The 20,468-nt window shown below is 43.5% G+C and overlaps 1 protein-coding gene across 4 annotated transcripts in view; it reads left to right on the top strand.

Annotated features, from left to right (window-relative positions):
• The window catches only part of RUNX2 (RUNX family transcription factor 2), a 228,361-nt gene that overhangs the window by 97,530 nt on the left and 110,363 nt on the right, over nt 1–20,468 (top strand). The gene's annotated exons all lie outside the window — the stretch shown is intronic.

The following is a 20,468-nucleotide window of genomic DNA, read 5'->3' as shown; positions in this document are numbered from 1 at the left end:
AGCAGGACAGATTATTAAAACTGTAGTTTTTGAGAATGTAGACCTGAATGTCTAGTGCTGTTTTAGCTAGAGCAATGAAAGGTTAGTGAATGGGAAGAGGGAAAAGCACCAAAAACTATGTATACAAAGAGAAGGAGGGAAAAAGTTAGGAACAAGAGACATCAAAGAGGAAATGTTTGCTGGTCTCTGTTGGGTTCTTTTTGGGAGGAAACTGCCAGAAAATTTTTTAAAAAAGGGGTGGGGGGACAAAAAATGGATTAGGTTTATAAGGAATCAAATGGGGAAGAAGGCGGGAAAGAAATATGTGACTACAATTTCTTTGTGCTGCTGGCTGATAAATTATTTCCCTCGTAGTTGCTCCATTACAGAATCACAGAATCACAGAATGTCAGGGATTGGAAGGGACCTCGAAAGCTCATCCAGTCCAATCCCCCCGCCAGAGCAGGAACACCCAGATGAGGTTACACAGGAAGGTGTCCAGGCGGGTTGGAATGTCTGCAGAGAAGGAGACTCCACTGAGGTCACCCCTCAGTCTCCTCTCCTCCAAGCTAAAGAGCCCCAGCTCCCTCAGCCTTTCCTCATACGGGAGATGTTCCACTCCCTTAATCATCTTCATTGCCCTATGCTGGACTCTCTCCAGCAGTTCCCTTTCCTTCTGGAACTGAGGGGCCCAGAACTGGACACAATATTCCAGGTGTGGTCTCACCTGGGCAGAGTAGAGGGGGAGCCAAACAGCCAGCAGGTTTTGAATGATCGTATTAATAACATTGATTTAAGTTCAGTAATTTCTGAGGCGTGCGAGAGATCATAATGTATTGTGCCTCAGGACCTGCTAATAAACGGAGCAGTGCTGACAAGAAGGGAATAATGTCTAACGAGCCCACAGTTTTGAGATTAATTGATGAGATGTCCCATGAAAGTCCTTTTATTTTTTAGTGTTCACAGTTTCTTGTAGACCTCAGCACAGGGCAGGTAGACTCCTTTCCCCCATGAGATGATTTTGCTCTCCAAAAGTATTATCCATGAATTCTGCAGTATTATGAGTCATGTATTTAATACAATTTTTCCCTAGTCTGACATGGACAAGTGAGTCTAAGCCTGCATACAATAGTCAAATAAAGAGCCATCCAGTGTGTTCAGGTGCAGGGCAAAAAACTTGAGAGGCTCCATTTTAAAGAATTAAGGTGAGTGGAAATCCCCATCATGATAAGGAACCAACAGTCTGTGCCATTTCTGAAAAGGCCAAGGGAACACTGGCGTTTCCCAAAGTTTTGCCTTCAGGGTGCGGCATAAAACTAAGGTTGTTATCATTTGTGGTCAGAGATCTCATTGTACTTTCACCAGCACATTAATGTTGGCCTATGAATACCAACCATTATAACCACACAGGCAGGAGTTTTCACTGCTGCTTCATGCGATTAGCACATTTTTATATGACTGCTGAGTTCCTAAATTCCATGCAAGGTCCCCAAATTACCTGATGCTATTGATTCGTGAGGACACCAATTCTTGCTGGTCATTTGTAAAGCGTTGGCACTTGTTTTTATTGCTAAGCTAAGATTGATTCCTTATACATAGTTGTGGTCCTGCCTTTTCAGCAGGTCTTTATGTAGGTTTGGTCTCACTTGTCTATGTCAGACTAGGGAGAAAGTATCTTAAATACATGACTTATAATACTCCAAAATTAATGAGTAATACTTTTGGCAAGCCAAAGTCTTCTCAAGGAAGAAGATGGCATTTTGGCTAAATGATTGCAAAGCAGGGTTGCATCTTGATAAACCTGATTGCTTCCTTGAACTTTCAGTTCAACTGTCAGAAACTTAAATCAATTTATAGAGTGAATCAGTGTTTGAGTGCAGTTTTCCTGTCTTTCTTTTTTTTTGGTGCTCATTTAAAACCTCAAAACCACTATGGGTAATTTCCCCAAGATCCACTTTAGACATTTGTGGCATGGAGCGTGAAGAGCAGGTGCAGCTGGCCAAACCCCAGCACTCTTATCCTTTCAAGCATTTTCCTCCTGTTTCGGTGAAAAACAGAAGAAAAGCTGCAATCCCTTTCCCCACAAAATGAAATGCTGACTGGAATAGCTGTATCGGCCCAAATCTTGCTTTTCTTGAAGTAAGTGAGAGTTTTGCCATGGACTGAATCTGGCCATTTCTGCTGGGTTTAACCTCTGTCTCCATTTGCCACACCTCAGTTGACAAGCAAATTCTTCTGCTGAGAGACCTTATCAAGTATGCAAAATTCACAAATATTGTTTAACCGCAGTGAGCACCACAGGAAACGTTGGCCTGAAATTTAGGTTTTGTTTTGAAAACAGAAGGTTTGGGGGGAGAGAGAGCATTGTTAAGTCCAACTTGGACAAAAATGTGCTTGTAGCTTTTTTTAGAGTGTTGCAGAAAGACAATGCCATCACTAATGTCTTCAGTATTTCTTTGCTGTGTTGAAAGGCTCCGTCAGAGCATTTTTGCTCGGGCATGCGACTGAGAAAGTGCTGTTGACTTAACAAACCAACCTTATTTGGTTGTATTAGTAAGGGCAGCTTTGATAATGTTGATACACTCTTACAATTTTATCAGAGGTGCAATTGCTTTGTAGTAACTCGTACCAATGCCACAGCTAGGAAGGGGATTTTTCCAGTACCGTGCTCCCCAGACTTGGAATGGGAGAAAATTCCCCAGTTCTTACAATACGATGGGATAAAATGTGGGAGGGAAAGCAGAGAGGAGACTGCCTTGCATCTGGCATGATCAGGAGTTGAGCACAAAACCTTCTCCCTGGAGCGGAGCATCCTATACCCGTCCTGCCTGCAGAAACTGAAGGTGGTGGCAGATGCAGAGCCGAAGAACTGAGAAATGAATTTTACTATTGACATTACCATAATTTATCTGTAGCATAATGTTGAAATTGCCACTAGAAAAAGATCAGAAATATGTTTCCTGCTCGGTTTCCTCGCCGTTCAGGCCACACACGGGCAGAATGTGCCATTAACCATTGCAGAGCTCCCATGCCTGACGGAGAAAAGTGCTTGTTCAGTAGCCTCAAGCTGTGCCAAGATTTGCAAATCACCAAGAAAACAACCCCGTGCACTGTTTGGTTGTGCCCTGTGGATTGCTGCTGGTATACACCTGATTTCTGATCTGATCTGAGAATGCCAGTCACTTTTTGCTTTAAATTTAGCTTTTTGATTGGAAGGTTCTCCTTCCCCTCTACTCTGCCCTGGTGAGACCACATCTGGAATATTGTGTCCAGTTCTGGGCCCTTCAGTTCCAGAAGGACAGGGAACTGCTGGAGAGAGTCCAGCGCAGGGCAACAAAGATGATGAAGGGAGTGGAGCATCTCCCGTGTGAGGAAAGGCTGAGGGAGCTGGGGCTCTTTAGCTTGGAGAAGAGGAGACTGAGGGGTGACCTCATTAATGTTTACAGATATATAAAGGGTGAGTGTCACGAGGATGGAGCCAGGGTCTTCTCGGTGAAAACCAATGATAGGACAAAGGGTAATGGGTTCAAACTGGAACACAAATGGTTCCACTTAAATTTGAGAAGAAACTTCTTCTCAGTGAGGGTGACAGACACTGGAACAGGCTGCCCAGGGGGGTTGTGGAGTCTCCTACTCTGGAGACATTCAAACCGGCCTGGACACCTTCCTGTGTAACCTCATCTGGGTGTTCCTGCTCTGGCAGGGGGATTGGACTGGATGAGCTTTTGACGTCCCTTCCAACCCCTGACATTCTGTGATTCTGTGAAATTAGCGTTTTGCACTGTGAAAAATCCTGTGTCAAACCTTGGTCCCCTTCCCTCACCTCCTCGCTGCTGGGAATTGTGTCTTTCTAACACCATAGGCAGACTGGCACACTAGAAGTATGTGAATGCTTTCTTCCGATCTAATTGGATTTGCTAGTCTGAAATGTAGTATATTTGCTAATTCCATAAACCTGCTACTGTAACTAAAATCAGACACAGTCACTGAAAAAAAAGAAAAAAAAAAGGAAAACCAGATCCCTTTTTAGTCCAAAAGGGATATTTCCATGCTTTAAGGGTGGTCTCCCCGCTCCCTTTAAAATACCCTTTAGTCATTGTGTGTCTTGGTTAACATCTCTGTTTTTACAGGGTTCCTGTAGTTTATGTTCAAAGTTGGATAGGTGATGCTTTAATACACATTTTATTGTTCTGAGTCAAAGCAGTTTCATACCCCTTATTGACTGAAAGATTGCAAGTTTTCTACTGCGATCTGTCTGGTTGAGGGGAAAGATCCGCAGCCCAGGGTGGTTCTGAAAAAGGTTCTCAGCAAAGTCTTCGCATTGCGCTCATAGCATAACCCAACACTGAAATTTAAGCCTACATTTCAATTTCCTTGTACTTACTGTGGGGCACCCATTTGTACTTAAGTCCTGTGCTATTTCAGGGTCAAATGTGGGAGGTAAATTAATTGTGCAGGAAACCTTGGGAAGAGGAGAATTTTTCCTATCTAGAGATACGGTTGATGCTTTGCTGCTCCGTATTCTGGAGGCTTCATTCACAGGTTTGCTATCTGATGACCGAAGGGAATTAATGCAGCAGTCAGAGTCAAGCCTTATGCAATGCGACAGGTGCTAATCTTCCAGGAAATTCATCCTACATCCCACCCATTAAGGGAATTTTATATAAAAATGGTTTAATGTCTCTTTAAAGGTGTCAGCAAGCATGTGAGGACCACACAGCTTGGGTTCCACCAAAAGTAATGGAGTGAAATTGTCTGCATAATTATTTTAGTTGGATTGAGAATCTGCAGTCCTCTCCTGCTTCAGGAAATAAACCTCTGTTAAAACCATATGTCAGTATTCTCAGAAGAGACGTGATTACAGGACTGCTTCTCTTTCACATCTCCTGGCAGAGTCAGAGAAAACTGTTACATTTGTACATAATTAATCCTTCTTTTTCCTTGTGAGCAGACACAAAAATGTCATTTTTAGCATGTGTCAGGGTGCTGCTGTGTTTGTTTGCATACACACATACGCTTGCTTTTCAGTACACTGCCTCTGAACCAAATTAGACACAGAAGGAATATACCATCACGTCATAGGAATATACCATCATGTGTACAGACCAGAACCGTGTAACAGAGAAACTCCATCAGAATGAGTTGTGCTTAGGTTTAGGATAAGCAATAGTATTTTAGAAACTACAGCCAGTGGAAATGATGTTACTTTACTTTAAACAAGGCCACTTAACTCACACAGATGTGCAAAATAAAATACAAAGGGCAGGTTTTAATTACAGTGAGCATCATCCTTCTCCCTGGCTTGTCATCTCCTGCCACTTCTCCAGGTGACGGTGGGTCTGACGTGATGGGGGATGTGACACGTTTTGGCGATGCAGTGGCACATCTCATCTTGCCATGCCGTGGGACCCGGATCCTAGTGCTCGGGATATTCCCAGCAGCCCTCAGGAGCTGGGTACCCATCCCTGCCTTTGACCAGGTTTTTGCATCACTGTTTTTGTGAAAGCAGAGAAGGAAACATCCAAGCACTAAATACAAAAGTGTGAAAACCACAGACCTTGGTAGAGGTACAGTTATCTTAACTGTCAAGTGAGCGAGCCTTGACTTTCACTTTAAATGCAGCAGCCAGAATTATCCTCTGATATCAGTTTTATGCCAGTGTGCATCCATTTATTTTAACCAAGATTTATGCCACAATCAACAAAAAAGCAAGAAGCATCATCAAAGCACTAGCAAACAGTAATATCAGCCATTCTCGAACACTATCAAGAAATTTTACCAAAGAAAAGCAAAACCGGAAAAAACACTTTTCACTCTCAAATCTGAGTGATGTGCAGGAAGTAAATTGCTACCACACCTGGTGAAAGAGTGAGTGTCGGGGATAGATGTTCTGTTCAAAAGATGCAGTGAACTATGAGCACTGTGGAGAAGGGAGAATATTTTCCTTGCTGTATAAAAAATATAAGACTTCAAACCAATGTCTTGTTGGAAATGCTGTCAGATGCTTGGGGGCAGACTTGACAGCAGACCACCCTTGGCCATCTAAATCCATCAAGGATTAGAAATGGGTTTAAGTCCTAGTCTAGTGTTGGTCCTTTGATGAGTGGGAGTCATTTGTGCGCAGAGTTTTCTGTGAAGGGAGAAATAACTCATTTGTGCATCAAAACTGGTCAATGATGGGGTCACTGACAGCCAAACTCCTTTCCTGCTGTCAAAAGGAGAAGAATCCCATAGGCCTTGCGGGAAGCTGAAGTGAAAGGACTAGGAATGATCCATCCTACCTGGAGAAGAGTTAAAAAACAAATTTCTTCGTCATAGTGCTGAGCTCTTTGTAGAATTTTACCGAAAAAATAACTTTCTTTCTTTAAAGTTTTGACTTCCTCACTGTTCGTGTTGAAGCTGGAAAAAGTTCTCCATCCCTCTTTGTTGCCTTTTTCCTTCATTTAAATTGGTCAAGACAGATGAGTTTTACTTGTAAAAAAAGCCAAAGCAATGCACCACTAAGAGATAACCAATTTCTTCAGCATCGCTAGCATTGCTTGTTTTACTTTCCTTGGACATTCTATTTCCCATCATTCTTTGATGGAATTAAATCAGGGTTGTGCTTAAGGAAAAAGGAAACCCTCATATGTATGTGTTGTCCCTTACAAATGGTGGCAAAGGCTTGAGTGTGCCTTATTTTCTATGTGGAAGCAAAGCAAGTGGTAGGGCTGAAAGGTAGACTACACAGCTTGTATCTAAAATTCCATAGCCAAGGGACCAAACTTTGGTCTCGCAGAGACGTAACTGTAACCACTACGGCGGAAGCAGCTATATTATTCCTTAAAATGAGTAATATGGCATTAAAAACAAAGCAAATAATAAAATTCAGATTTGTGCAAGCTGTAAAGACTTGAGGGCCAGGCTCTCTCCCACTGAAGACAGTGGCAAAGCCTCTATTCATGGCTCTGGCGGATGGCTTGGGCCCCGTACAATCCTATTTTTCCAATTGTAGGTTCATACTTTTTTATCCTGCGAATTAAATGAGGATTTGCCACCCGCAAAATAAAACCCAAAGAAAGAAACTCGCTTTAAATAGAACGAGCTATTGAGACAATATTAATAGCACAGGGATGATGAGTATTTCCAGAATTTAAGTACTTCAGGGTTATTTCTGCCTGCTTTAAGAGAGCATAATAAAATATCCTTGCCATTCTTGCATCGTAGAGCTGTTTTCCACTGGTGCACTGTAGTGGGCATCCAAACTTAATGACTCAACAAAACGATAATAAAATAGTTAGAAATTATTCAAAGCATATGCTGGGTATGATCCAACGCGTTCTAATGTCTTTCCAACCTCGGAGCGTGTCTATAGGTAGAGCTGTATGCATGTGCTTGTGTACATCTTTGAAAGCTATTAACTTCACAGCTGCCCATTTGAACGACTTGTGATTTTTATAACTAGGCATTTACAGCTTCCGTTTCTTTGATTTTCCTGTTCCCACCAGATTGCACCCACAATGTAATGCCCAAGTGGATTCTGTTTAGCAGAGAAATAACAGAGTAGTTACAGCAGGGTGAAAGCAAAGCCTGTGAGTGATAATCTTCTTTAAATGTGAACTTGGGGGAGGATTGTGCAGCTCGGGGGACCAGTGATAAGACAAAGGTTTCCCTGTCTCGTATGCCATGCCCTGCTCAGTGACCAAAAATTACTGCTCTCTGAGCTCCCCTGGTGTACGGGCAAGGGAGAATCATGAATTCAGAAATAAAGGAGCGTATCCAGCAGGTGAAGGAGGTGATTCTGCCCCTCTGCTCTGCTCTGGTGAGACCCCACCTGCAGTTCTGTGTCCAGCTCTGGAGCCCTCAGCACAGGACACACATGGACCTGTTGGAGAGGGGCCAGAGGAGCCACAGAAATGATCCGAGACTGGAACAGCTCTGCTGGGAGGACAGGCTGAGAGAGTTGGGGTTGTTCAGCCTGGAGAAGAGAAGGCTCCAGGGAGATATTATTGTGGCCTTTCCGTACTTAAAAGGGGCCGATAAGAAAGATGGGGCCAAACTTGTTAGCAGGGCCTGTTGCGACAGGACAAGGGGTGATGGGGACATTCAGGCCAGACATGAGGAAGAAATTGTTTACACTGAGGGTGGTGAAACTTTGTCCCAGGTTGCCCACAGAGGTGGTGGATGAACCATCCCTGGAGACATCCCAGGCCAGGCTGGACGGGGCTCTGAGCAACCTGATCTGGGTGAAGATGTCCCTGTTCATGGCAGGGGTGGGACTGGATGAGTTTTGAAGGTCCCTTCCAACCCAAACTGTTCTATGATTCTATGATGCTAAAAATCACGTCCTATTTGGACTGATTTTCTCCACCATTCCTTGAGAAGAAGCCCTCTGTCTATTGAATTAATTATGTCTGGAAACAGTAGATGTATTTGGGGTCTCTGTGGGACGTGCTCCTGAGGAGGTCCGTGCAGAAGCAGCCCGGGCAGTTGAAGGGGACATCTCGCCTGCGGTGGCCCCGGCCTTTACCCGGGTGTTCACCAGCGCAGCTCTCCGCACCGTGAATGGCATTGCCCGCTGCTTTTCTTGGCCACCCTCCAGCTCCATCTCACAAGCGCATCCACCCCCCCGCCGTCCACATTCCTGGGGATTTGTTACCTTCTGGTAGCCAAACGCACAGGCAGCCAGGGCAGGGGGCAAGATTTATTCTCCAGGCCTCTGTTTTCCTATTGTTTTTAAGTTCACAGGAGGCTCCCTGTTACTAAACAAACTTTACAACTGTCAGGAAAAGGGTCAGCCCCCTTCCAGAGCCCTTCAAAAAGTACCGCGCTCCTCGCAGACAAATGCAGCTGTGTCGCTCACCTCCCTCCCCTCATTCCCCCTGGGGCTTTTGGTAGGACGCATCGCCCCTGAGCAGGTTAAACACCCTGCTTAGGCACTGAATTAGCGACCTGCAAAGCCTGTAAGGACGAGCTTAACTTTGGCCACCAACTAGCGTCTCATGTGCTTGCGATGCTTGGCTGAGTTTTGGGCACAATGTTATTAAACAGCCTTAGGGCTCGGAGGTTTTAGCGTGAGATGAATGTATGTAGAAGTTTCTCCAGTGAGGATGGGATTTGTGTTTGTGTAGCTCACAGCAGAATGTAGCTTTTCTTTTCCACCAAAGGAAAAAAGAAATCCAGTGGAGATAGTTATGAATGAAGCACTTCCAGGAGCAAATAATGCAAATAGTGAGGCTGTCTTGCTGGAAAATCCTCCCAGGGTTTCGTAGTCTCTCACTACACTGAGGAGTTCCCTGCACTCTTACAGAATATGTATGTTGTCCAAAACATTTGCTTCCAGGATTAGTGGCATTTTTTTCCCCAATAAGTTTATCATTTTGATGTCCCTTGTTCTTCATACTGGCATGAAGCAGAAGGGAATGGCCAAGGCTGCTCTGCAGGGGACCATCTCTCCTCAAGTAACCAGCAGATGCACAAATAACAAAGCAACAACCAAAACCAGTCATGGACTAGTAACATGTTAATGGTCTCCTGGACCTTCATCTGGGGGTGCAGGAACACTCTCAAGCATTGGATGTGAAACTCTGGTTTTACTTCGTTATGTCTCCGCCGATAACTAGTGGAAACTCAGAGTCATACTTGCTAAATGAACGGCGTAATCAATCTTGTAATGTCCACTGTGCAGGAAAGAAATGACAGTTATTCTGAAGTTAGAGCTGTAGGAAACGGTGGCACAGGGGGGTTGAGACCAGCATTTCCAAACTCATGTTCCTCTGGAGCAGACACAACCTGCATTTCCCTTGGGCCCTTTCATGGCAGCTGGAGATGCTCAGCTCATTGCAGCATCAGGCCCACAGTTTGCATGAGCTGCCTGGCTTGATGTACTCATGTTAAAAATATTGTGTACGTGACTTAACCAAGCACAGACAATCACTCAGTCCTACAAGAGCTGGGCTAAAAGAAACCTCAGGCGACCTAGTCCATTTTTCCTCAGAGGAAGTATTATATATACTTAGATCATCACTGTCATCTGTCCAGATTCTTAAATCCTGCAGTACTGTGCCTTCTACTTACTTACTAAGTCTGGTTTTTGTGTTTTTTTTCTTTTATACTTAAAAAGGAGTGTGCTAATATCATACATTGATCTCTTAGATCCCCTCTACCTCAGATGAAGCAGCTTTTTCTTGTTCTGTTCTCAGCTGACACAGAGATCAATTGATTACCATTTTCTTTAGAAAACATTTTACTCTTATCATGTCCTTTCCTGCTCTTCTCTTTTTTAGACTAAACAAATGTATTTCCTTCAACTTTTCCATGTAGGTCATGTTTTTTAAGTCTCTTATCGCTCCTGTTGCTCTCCTCTGGATTGTCTCTTCATCTGTATCTTTCTTAGGGGGTGGTGTCCCAAACTAGTTAAAGCAGTCCAGCTGATGTCTCACCACTTCTGAGCAATGGAAGAGTTACCTTCTATGTCTTCTATGCAGCTTAACCATTAATCTTTCCCAGAACTGCATTTTATAAAAAAAAAAAAAAAAAGACAGAATCCTGTTTTTGACTCACATTCAACTTGCAACTCCGTCCTACCCCCACATCTTCCTCCACAGTGTTGCTGGTTAATCGGTTAGTTGTTGTGGTGCATTTGGGCTTTTACAATTTGCAATACAATGCACTTAACTTTTACTGTATGCCATTTTACTGATGACCTGGCAAATATAGTTTCTCCAGTTTGCTAAGATCGTTTTAAATTGAATAACAGAATCACAGAATGTCAGGGATTGGAAGGGACCTCAAAAGCTCATCCAGTGCAATCCCCCTGCTGGAGCAGGAACACCCAGATGAGGTTACACAGGAAGGTGTCCAGGCGGGTTTGAATGTCTCCAGAGAAGGAGACTTCACAACCCCCTGGGCAGCCTGTTCAGTGTCTGTCACCCTCACTGAGAAGAAGTTTCTTCTCAAATTTAAGTGGAACTTTTTGTGTTCCAGTTTGTACCCATTACCCCTTGTCCTATCATTGGTTCCGACCCCTTCCTCCAAAGTCTGGAGGATTCCTCCCTACTCACCATCAACTCAAGATTTTATAATGGTGGTCTGTATTGCATCATTCAAATTATTAAAGAAAATAATAAATATTAATTGGCCAATGTGTAAAATACCTCCCATTTCAGTAACACTAGTGATAGTCAGTGGGCGATCTCATAACACCAAGCTCTCCTCCATGCATCCTATCTCCTCCTCTGGCTGTGTTTTAGCCTTTAAATGACATTTTCTTTCCCTCAGGGACTTGAAAGCAGAGGTTAATCCATCCCAGCTTCCACCTGAGACACAAATGCCCTCAGTGGCGTTGGCAGATAGAGGTGGAGCATAACGAGGGGATAAAAACCACGACACACCTCCAGGATTGTTAGCAGGATATTCAGGCCGACATTCCTTCTCTTAAGCCCAGCTGCACCATTTATGTGCCATTTAAGGCTGCCCATCTTCAAAACCTGTAGGTGCTTGTACAAGTGCTCTGATTACACAGAAAGTGAATACGTTCTGCGATGTAACATTTTGCCCAATAAACCCACTCGTCGCCAGCAGCACGAGACTTTTTTAGACACTTGAGTGTATAAATAAGAGCAAAGAACGGCGTTAAGTGTAATTTTTACTGGGGGAACCGTCAATTCTTAATACCTTTCAGGAGGAAGAAAGGGAGACATCCATCAAACTGTCATTGCAAATTTGATGCCACAAGCCTAAGCTCACGCAGCTGCCAGGAATCTGTAAGCCTTTGAAAGGATGTGCCTGTTTTCGACATTCAAAATAAGAAAAAATCTTTATAGATTTTTGTGGAAAACACCGATGGGCCAGCAGCAAAATGACATTTTTCAACAGTCAGACAGACTCCACACAAACTGAGTAAATGTCCAGTTTTAGAAGGACAGGTTAATTACTTTCTGTGCTATGCCCAGGAACAAATAACACTTGGCCTGTTTTACCTACTGAGTAGGAAAAGATGTTTGAGGGCGGTTGGTTTTAATTTTTTAAGTATTTTTTTTCCTTCTGCATCCTGGCTTCTTCATCCATATAGCCTGAGTGTAGGTGCCCTTTGTGTAACAATAACTTGATACTACTCAAAATACTTGGTGCTGCAAGCAGGGGAGTGGAATGCAATAAGAACACTTTAGCAGGTTTGAGGGCAAGTAAACTCCAGTAGTTTTGGAAGGAGAGGGAAGGGTTTTCAGCATATGTCTCTTCCTTACTTGGCATTCGCAGACAATAAGAACATGAGGATTAACATAGTAGACTCCGTTTATTACACTTGGGTGGATAAAGCAATTATCTGTCTGTCACGGCTGTAGTAAATTGTGAAACAGCATTAATATGGGTGGATACGTGGATAAATGCTACTCTGCCACAGAGGGTGCTGATACACAAGATAATCCTTCAAGTCGAACTTGTAAAGACTGTTTTCTTTTGGCGTTTATATCACGTTACCCTTGCCAGTGTAGATTGAAATGGCATCTTCTTTTTGTCTCTAATTTTTAACCCTGTTTTCAGGTTTCTTTAGCCATCTGAGTTTTATTAGTATGGTTATTTTAGAAATATCCCATTTTAATCAAGTTTAAACAATCTGCTTCAAACTTGCTGCGTGGTTATAAACACAGTAGTCTCCTAATGCAGCAAACCAATCTGTTGAAAGATCCAGCGCAAACACGCACTCATCCATCTATTATTGCTTAACTGTTGTTTCTTCCGTGCCTGAATTCCCGTTGTGACCGCAGCATTCAGCCTGCAATACGCTTCTGTTTTTGGGGGTGTAAAACAAAACCAAAAATGAAAACGCACCTTATTGATGTCTAGAGAGCAGGGCAGCGTAGCACTGGAGAGCTCTTAGACTAGATTTAAACTAAGCGCCTTAAATCTGTTTTAATGGATGTGTTTACATCGCTCCCCCTTTTCGTTCTTTTAAAGTAATCGGGTTTCGCAAGCGTTAAGAAAACCATCCCCTCCTGCCAGCTGGAGGGAGGCCAGCTCAAGGAGATTTCTTTTCTCTCCCCCCCTCCTCATCCCCTTTTGCTATGATCTTTGCTGCCGGTCGCTGCAGCAAGCAACAGAAGTTGGCGGGCTCTTTACAGGATAGCTGCCTTTTTTGGGGGAGGAAACCCTTATTTCTGAAAAGATAATGGCTGGGTTAGGCTGAGGGTGATGAAGTCAGAATGAGGAGCTCTTGTGCTTTTGCGGGAGAGGTTTTCCCTCTTCCCCCCTTTTGCTAAAAAAAAGAAGGAGGAGAAGGGGGAGAACATAACAGATATCAGCATGCAAAGGGAATTAAGGCAGGGACCGAGGCTTGCGTGACAGCCTCTGTTTATACGAGACGTCTTTAATGTCTCTGAGCGCCGATGCCAGCAATGTTTAGCTGCTTTCCTGGCACACGTGCACACAGATTCCTTTGTATTTGCGAAGGTGAAGGCAGAGCATCGCCGCACAAGGGGGTCCCACCTGCTCCCTCCCTCACCCGTCTGGTTTGTGCGGATGTGTTGCTCAGCCTCGCAGAACAAGCTTCAGGATCCAAAGTCCGAATTCAAAACCTTTTCAAAAAGAAGAGGGCAGCGTGGATCCTGCAATGCTGGGATGAGTTGAAAGGTGGGAGTGAACCAGTGCAAAAACAATCCCACTCGAGCCCCATCCTGCTCTGCTTGTCCTTTTTCTTAAAGCACCTTTTTGGCTTCATTCATTAAAATCTTCCCATTTTGTTGCTTTAACACAACTTTGCAGGCTTCCCAGCCAGCTCAGTCCCTGCCACGTGCCCCCGTCAGTCTCTCATTGCATTGCAGCCTGGAGCCCTGCTCTGAGCAGGCATTTTTCACTTCTCTAGGTAGAGAAATTTTGGGAGCAAGAGGCTCCTTTGCAGCTGTTGCAGTTTGCTGAAAACCCTCAACCTCTGGGTCTGTCTTTTGGCTGGATGCAGGCTTTTCACAAACCCCAGCTGAAGTTTAGAAAGCACTGATAGCACTTGATATCCTCAAAGACTTCAAAATGCTTGAGTTAGAGTCATTCCTATGGGCACAAAGGGACACATTTCACCTCAATCTTCCTTCCTTTTCCTCCCTTCCATCTTCTGGCAGCCCTGACTGCGTCTTGCACTGGGCTGGCTGCCTGCGAGATGGGCTGAGTCCACATTTGCTTCTGCTCCCAGTAAGTCAGTGGGGAGGTGACCATCGACACCAGGGATGCTCCATAGGCTTGACCTCTATGCTGAGGTTCAAACCTGCCCGTTCCTCTGCACACCCCGGGCTGGAGGCACAGCTCTGGGAAGCCAGTAGCATAACTGGTTCCTCTGGGAGCTGGATCTGGCCTTTTTGGAACCATACCAGTATCTGCAGACCTTCAGCTGAGCAGGGGTCAGGGAGGAGGAGCTCAGAGGGATTTTGGCAATGGGCCACGTTCAATCTGTTGGATAGGACCTTAGCCCATCCACAGCGTACATTCCTCTGGCTTTATTTATTTCCAGTTCTCTGCAGTAGTTTCAGGTACAGGGCTTACCTGCTTTGGGTTAAAAAAAAAGTATGTTTTTTAAGAACACAAAGACATGGGGTCTTGTTTTCTGCCTGCGTCTGAGTGGCTCCTGTTGACACTAATAGGGGTCTGTGTGCAGTTGCAAGAATAAGCTCTCCAGTCTAATGCAAACTGGTGCCTTCAGCTATTTAAAAAACAAACATCTTTTTTTTTTCTCCATTGAGTGAATTAACTGCAGTTACTGCACCTATGTAGCTCCTTGTTTTATGAACTATAAGAACCTTTCCTATGGCCTAATTATGTAATTATGTCTCTTGGGTGGATTATATTTTTCTTCTCATAATTGTGTCTTTACCCAAGAGACTGGAAGGGTTCCAAGCTTTCCCCTTTTCCTGGGTAAAATTTGTTTGGCTCTTGTGTTTTGGTTTTTTTTTAATGAACTTTGTATTAGGTGCGTTGGGTAGGACTGGGCGGGGGGAAGCCAGCCCAGGGATGACAGTTTGTCACAAGACAAGGGACACAAAAGGGACCCTTGTGACTTGCTTCAGAGACTTTTTTTCCTTGCAAAAGAGCTGATGTGCGTCTTCTGGGCTTTTGCTGATTTATGGCTCTCTTATTTTTACCTCCAGTGCATAGATTGACACAGCTTCGGTGTGACATCTCACTGCAATGATGTATTGACTGAAATTTGTAACAGAACAATGACTATTTTTGCTTCATGCTGAATGCTCAGCATTATTCAGTCTCTGCACAACAGCTGTTAAGAAGCCTTAGGCTCAGGTCTGAACTCCTTTTCCGTGGCATAAATGTGGCTCCCTTGACTTCACCTTTACAAGCCTGTAGCTGAATTCACAGTCAAGCCTGTATCGGCATCTTCCAGTTACATCTGATCTATAGGGCCAAATGGGATGAAATTCAGGAAGACATCCAAAGAGAATTTAAGGACAATTTATGATGAAATTCAGAGGGCATGCAACCTACCCTTTTTTTGTGGTGTGAAATTGCCTTTTATAGTGTGTACACAGAAGTATGTCGCTAGTGTGCTGGTGTTTAAAGAGACATAATTGGAGTGCTTGTCTCAAAGACAAATAGTGTTAGTAGGAAAAAATGTGCCAATTCTTTACCTTCTTAAAGCACTTCATCTTTGAAGAGCAGTGGGAATAATAAAAACTTGTGTTTTTGAGCTCTGGTGTGCTTCTCTTGATGTCAGGGAAAGCTTGGGGTGTATAGGCTGTACATTCATAGCTTGTGAACTAGGTGAATCTTCTTTTTTCTGCCACCCCTTAGCCTGGAGGAAAGTCACTTTTCCATTTAAAGTTTTCTTCTTTTTCAATCTCAGCACTGAATCCAGAGCCATAGAAAGCCTTAGTTACTAGCCTTGGAGTTCAAAGCATTTTTATTTTGTTTGCCCTTTCCAGCTATGGAGTGACTCTCCAAACTTCACTAACTGATGCTTAGTGCATTCATGGCATATATAAAACACAACCCATGGTGGTATTTCATATTGGGTCATCACTCCCCATTCTGCTTGGCATGTCCCAGAAAATGTGTCCCCAGCAGGTGAGAGCACAGGTTCTTACTTTCATGACCTTTGTGCCTTCCCTTGGCTCTTTTACAGAGACACCTGACTCCCACGATACTTATTGTTGTTAAGGCAAAAGTGAAAAAAAGATAGAAATGGGCGATGACTGAAAATAGCTAACCCACTTGAGAATGATAAAAGCATCTGTTGAAAATCTGGTAACCAGATCTCCTTGGTACCAGAAAAAAAACACACACACACACAAAAAAACTAGTGGGTGGTGTACACGGTACAAAGAAAGGGAGTCCCTGAGTGTCAGCATCTGGTGAGGCCACGTGTAGCATAATCTGATTAATTTTCAGTTCCACACCCACAAGCTGAAAGATAAAAACACATACCCCTCCTCCCCGAGGAGGTAAAAATCTTCAAGCATCAACACCACATTTACATTCTGCAAGTCAGCCTCTTCCATGGCCCGATTTACATCCTGACTTCTCCAGCGGAGCGGTGGAAGTTCAGTGATGAGAGACAAGCTCACGTCCCTTTCCAGTTACCACATCCAGCAGGCTCAAGATTGCCGCGCTTTGATCTGGAAGACATGCCTCCGTTTAGTTTAAGCTGAAATGATTAAGCGGGAGATGAAGCCTCCTCACATCTTCTGCCATGCCTGGGGTGCGATAACTGAACATGAGCTCCTGTGGGCCGTTGTAACACATTCTGGGGCCATCCTGGACCAGCCAGCTGAAGCAGCAGTTTGGCTGGATAAAATTTGCATTGGCTTTTTTGCACTCTCTCAGTACTGTTTTCTGGTTCGGCTCATGTAAAATGGCCCAGGGTCCTACTGGGGTTGGTTAATGGCAATGCTTTCTGTCTCCAGAAACTAATACTCAGGTATGTGTTTGGCTTCAAATAGCCAAGTAGCAGTGAGAGACCAGAATATTGCTCATCATCTTGGAACAAACCATAGATTTCTACCCTGTTTTCCCAAAAATAAGACCTACCCCAAAAATAAGCCCTAGCATGATTTTTCAGGATTTTTGAGACTGCTCGAAATACAAGCCCTAGTCCAAAAATAAGCCCTAGTTACAGTTTATTAAAAAGTCAATTTAAATAGTGTCCAGGCAGCTACACATGTAAAAAAGTAACAATTATTGTCGATAGAATGCAGCAGGACAGATGTTACAGAATGTGATGACATGACTATATTTGTATAAAGGTGGAATGTATTTGAATAAATGCTTATTTTTGTGCAAGAATAAATGTAGATTGTTGTTCATGGAAAAATAAGACATCCCCTGAAAATAAGCTGTAACACATCTTTTGCAGCAAAAGTTAATATAAGACCCTTTCTTATTTTCGAGGAAACAGGGTAACATGCTTTTTACTATGACAACAGACAAATCAGAACAGCTTGTGTAGCTTTTGTCTACTAACTCTTGATTTTTCCCATCTCCTTGCCTGCTACCTGATCTTTTCCAATGGCCACTGGGTCCCATCCTTACTCAGTGCCCCATGGGACAGCCTCAGTCTTTTTGGATGCATTTCACATCCCAGACTGCCTGTGTCTGTAACCATTTTGTCCCCTTCCAAGCCCAGTCCATTCCACAAAATCATCTTTGTGTTAATAACAGAGGAACCGGCACTAAAAGCAGTGTTACAGGCATTGGGATAGCTGCAGCATTATTTAATTCTATTTATGTAGGGTTTTTATATTGCTTTTTAATGTACTCACTGCTGCAGCAGATCACAGATTCGCCCTGAGCTATCCACACTTGCTACCCTAATCTTTTTTCCTGAAATAAAATTACGCCTCATGATTGAGACCAAGGAACACAGCTTTTCTTAGCACACTCCCCCGGGATCAGGAATTTCTCTGTCAACGGACACATATATCAATGAGAGATGAAAAGCAGCTTGTGGAATGAGTTTTAAACATGTATCACATATTTCATTGCTGCTGCTTATGTGCTACTCAGAAGGCCTTTTTAGAGTGTTTTCAGCCCATACCTCATGGCTCCTCTGTACTTAATAGGATTTTTTTTCCTGCACAGGAATCAGGGCAAGAGAGTTATTTAAGTTGCCTTCACTTCTTTGTGAGCACCTCCTGAATATGAAGTTTTAGTTGATTTTCCTGCTTGCTTTCAATGGGGACACTTGGCCTTTATCAAAGCACAGTAACCCATAACATGCGAAGCTGAAATGTAACCTCATCTCGTCAGGACGTTTCACCAGGGGAGTGTGGCTCCTTCTGTGGATCTCTTTGTCACAACATGACTCCATGTTACAACCCTAAATTTTAAATGTCCAGAAGGGGAAGGCAAGTCTGCCTTCGGCCCCTTGCTGCTTTCTGGGGACTTGCAGCTCCATTGATGCCTGGGGTCTTCCAGATGTGCACGGAGCTCTTTTCCCTAATATTTTTTTGGAGGGGGGACATGGCAACACCCAAACCCACACGACTCATTTCAATTCAGCCAGATGTGGGAATATTTTCCCTTTTTTTCCCCCCTCTTTTTTTCCTTCTTTTTTTTTTTGCCATGCCTACACTAAACTGTGCTGCTGTCCTGCTGACTTTTGTCTTTCTGTGATAGACCAAGTTCAGTATAATACTACTACACATAATTAAATGTAAATGCTTTTCTAGCAAAGCTATGCACAGGCAAACAGAGCGTGATAGAAACAAAGCTGGGGGTTGATGCAGGAGCAGTGACCTATATAACAAATATATAACAAATGTTCATTGAGTTATCTGAAGACAGTTAAAATAGCTTCTGCTCCCATTTGTTAATGATTCTTTAGCAAAAAAGAAATTGTATAAACATAGAACAGGATTCTTCTCGGAAAATTCAGAATAAAATTCACTTTGGGGATGCATTCATTCCCAGATAAAGTCAGCCCTGGTGTGCGAGGCCTGTTTGCCATATTTTGAGCCCTCTTGAACTTGCTGAAATGTGATTAGGAATGAATAGAACAGAAAAGGGGAGTGGAAGGGGCTGCCTTTAAAAAACAGAGCAGAAAATACAATTGGCAAATGGAAAAGCAAATATGTAAAAATTATGGAGGAACAGAAGATGGAGAAGGAGAAATCCCAAGAGAATAATGACTGTGTGTGGCTGGAAAGTCATTCAGATTTAGCAGCACCCAGCTTGTACAGGTTGTGTTTTAAATAAATAGAAAAGATAATGCTAAAGTCTACGAGATTAGATGTTATCCTCTTGCCATTGCGGAATTACAAGCCCACCAAAAATCATTCCCCAATTTGAAGTGTTTGATACTTCCTGAAGAGGGGAGTTGCCACCAGTGTCAGCTCTAACAAACAGCAAAACCCTCTCCATAAGGACAAATCTCCCACCTAGCCCCTGCTTTTATATTGAGTCATCCAGGGGGAGAAAAGTCCATCCTTCAAAGTACAAAATAATGGGTCAACTAATCAACTTTTAAAAATTGCTAGAGAAATTTCTCCAAAACTGAATTCCATCCAGTTTCTTCTCATCTCCCAACCTGAATCCTTCGCTTCTCTATCCAGAGCCATGATTTCTCTGAATCTAGTTTGGATTTAGCTGTCTAGAACTGACATGGCTTTGCCTACAGTCATGTTTGGGCACCATGGTCTCAGACGATGTGAACCCATGTTCTTCAGTACTGTGGTGATAGACACCATTAAAGGCATCATTTTTTAAGAGTGGTAGCCTGACAGTTTGATCTCAAGACTCGGTAGCCTCATTTATGCTTTCAAAATAAATTAACCAATGCCAGAATTGGTTCTCTGGCCCCAAGACTAATGGGACAATCTGACCATGTCTGCAAAGCTGAACTCTCCGAGTCTCCAGAGAGGCGGCTGTGTCCACACTGCTGAGGGACAGGGCAGATTATCTCAACCCACTGAGGATCATCTGGAAGGGTTCAAGCTTCCCCTACCAGGGACTGTCCTTATTGTTAAAAGTGTAAGAATATCCCACACGGTTTTTGCTTGTGCCTGTGCCCTGGCACTGCTTACAGGGATGGAGGCAAATGTGGTTCTGGGTTGCAATCAGAGGGTCTGGGCCCCCTTTCAGCTCTGCCAGAGGCTTTTTGTGTGACCTTGGTTGGTAAGATTCATTCCATGTAATGTTGACTAATGTTGAGGGTGTCTAATTAAACTAGTCATGTGTGCTCCCTCTCTGATCAGAGAAGGAAGAGAAAGCAAATTCAGAAGGTGAATCACGCCGTTTTAAGACTGGTGTCAGAGACAAATGAGATTAATTGCCCTCTGGAAGTAGCTATTTCTTTCCATTAACTGTAGAGGAAGTCTACATTAGAAGAGTTTAGACTAGATGCCTGATTTATGAATGGCTGAAGTTAAGCAAAATTAGTCCTGACCTTAGTCTCTATGCATGCCTGTTTCTCCTTATGTTGAATGATAGAAATAACACCTTCTGTGCCTCACTTTCATAGGCGCCATTGGGTGAGGAGCATCCTATAACTGCTCTGGAAAGAAATTAAACCTAAG

This window comes from Streptopelia decaocto (assembly GCF_964273445.1).
Source record: "Streptopelia decaocto genome assembly, chromosome: 3".
Taxonomy (NCBI): Eukaryota; Metazoa; Chordata; class Aves; order Columbiformes; family Columbidae; genus Streptopelia; species Streptopelia decaocto.
This window is presented reverse-complemented; position numbering and strand designations above follow the sequence as displayed.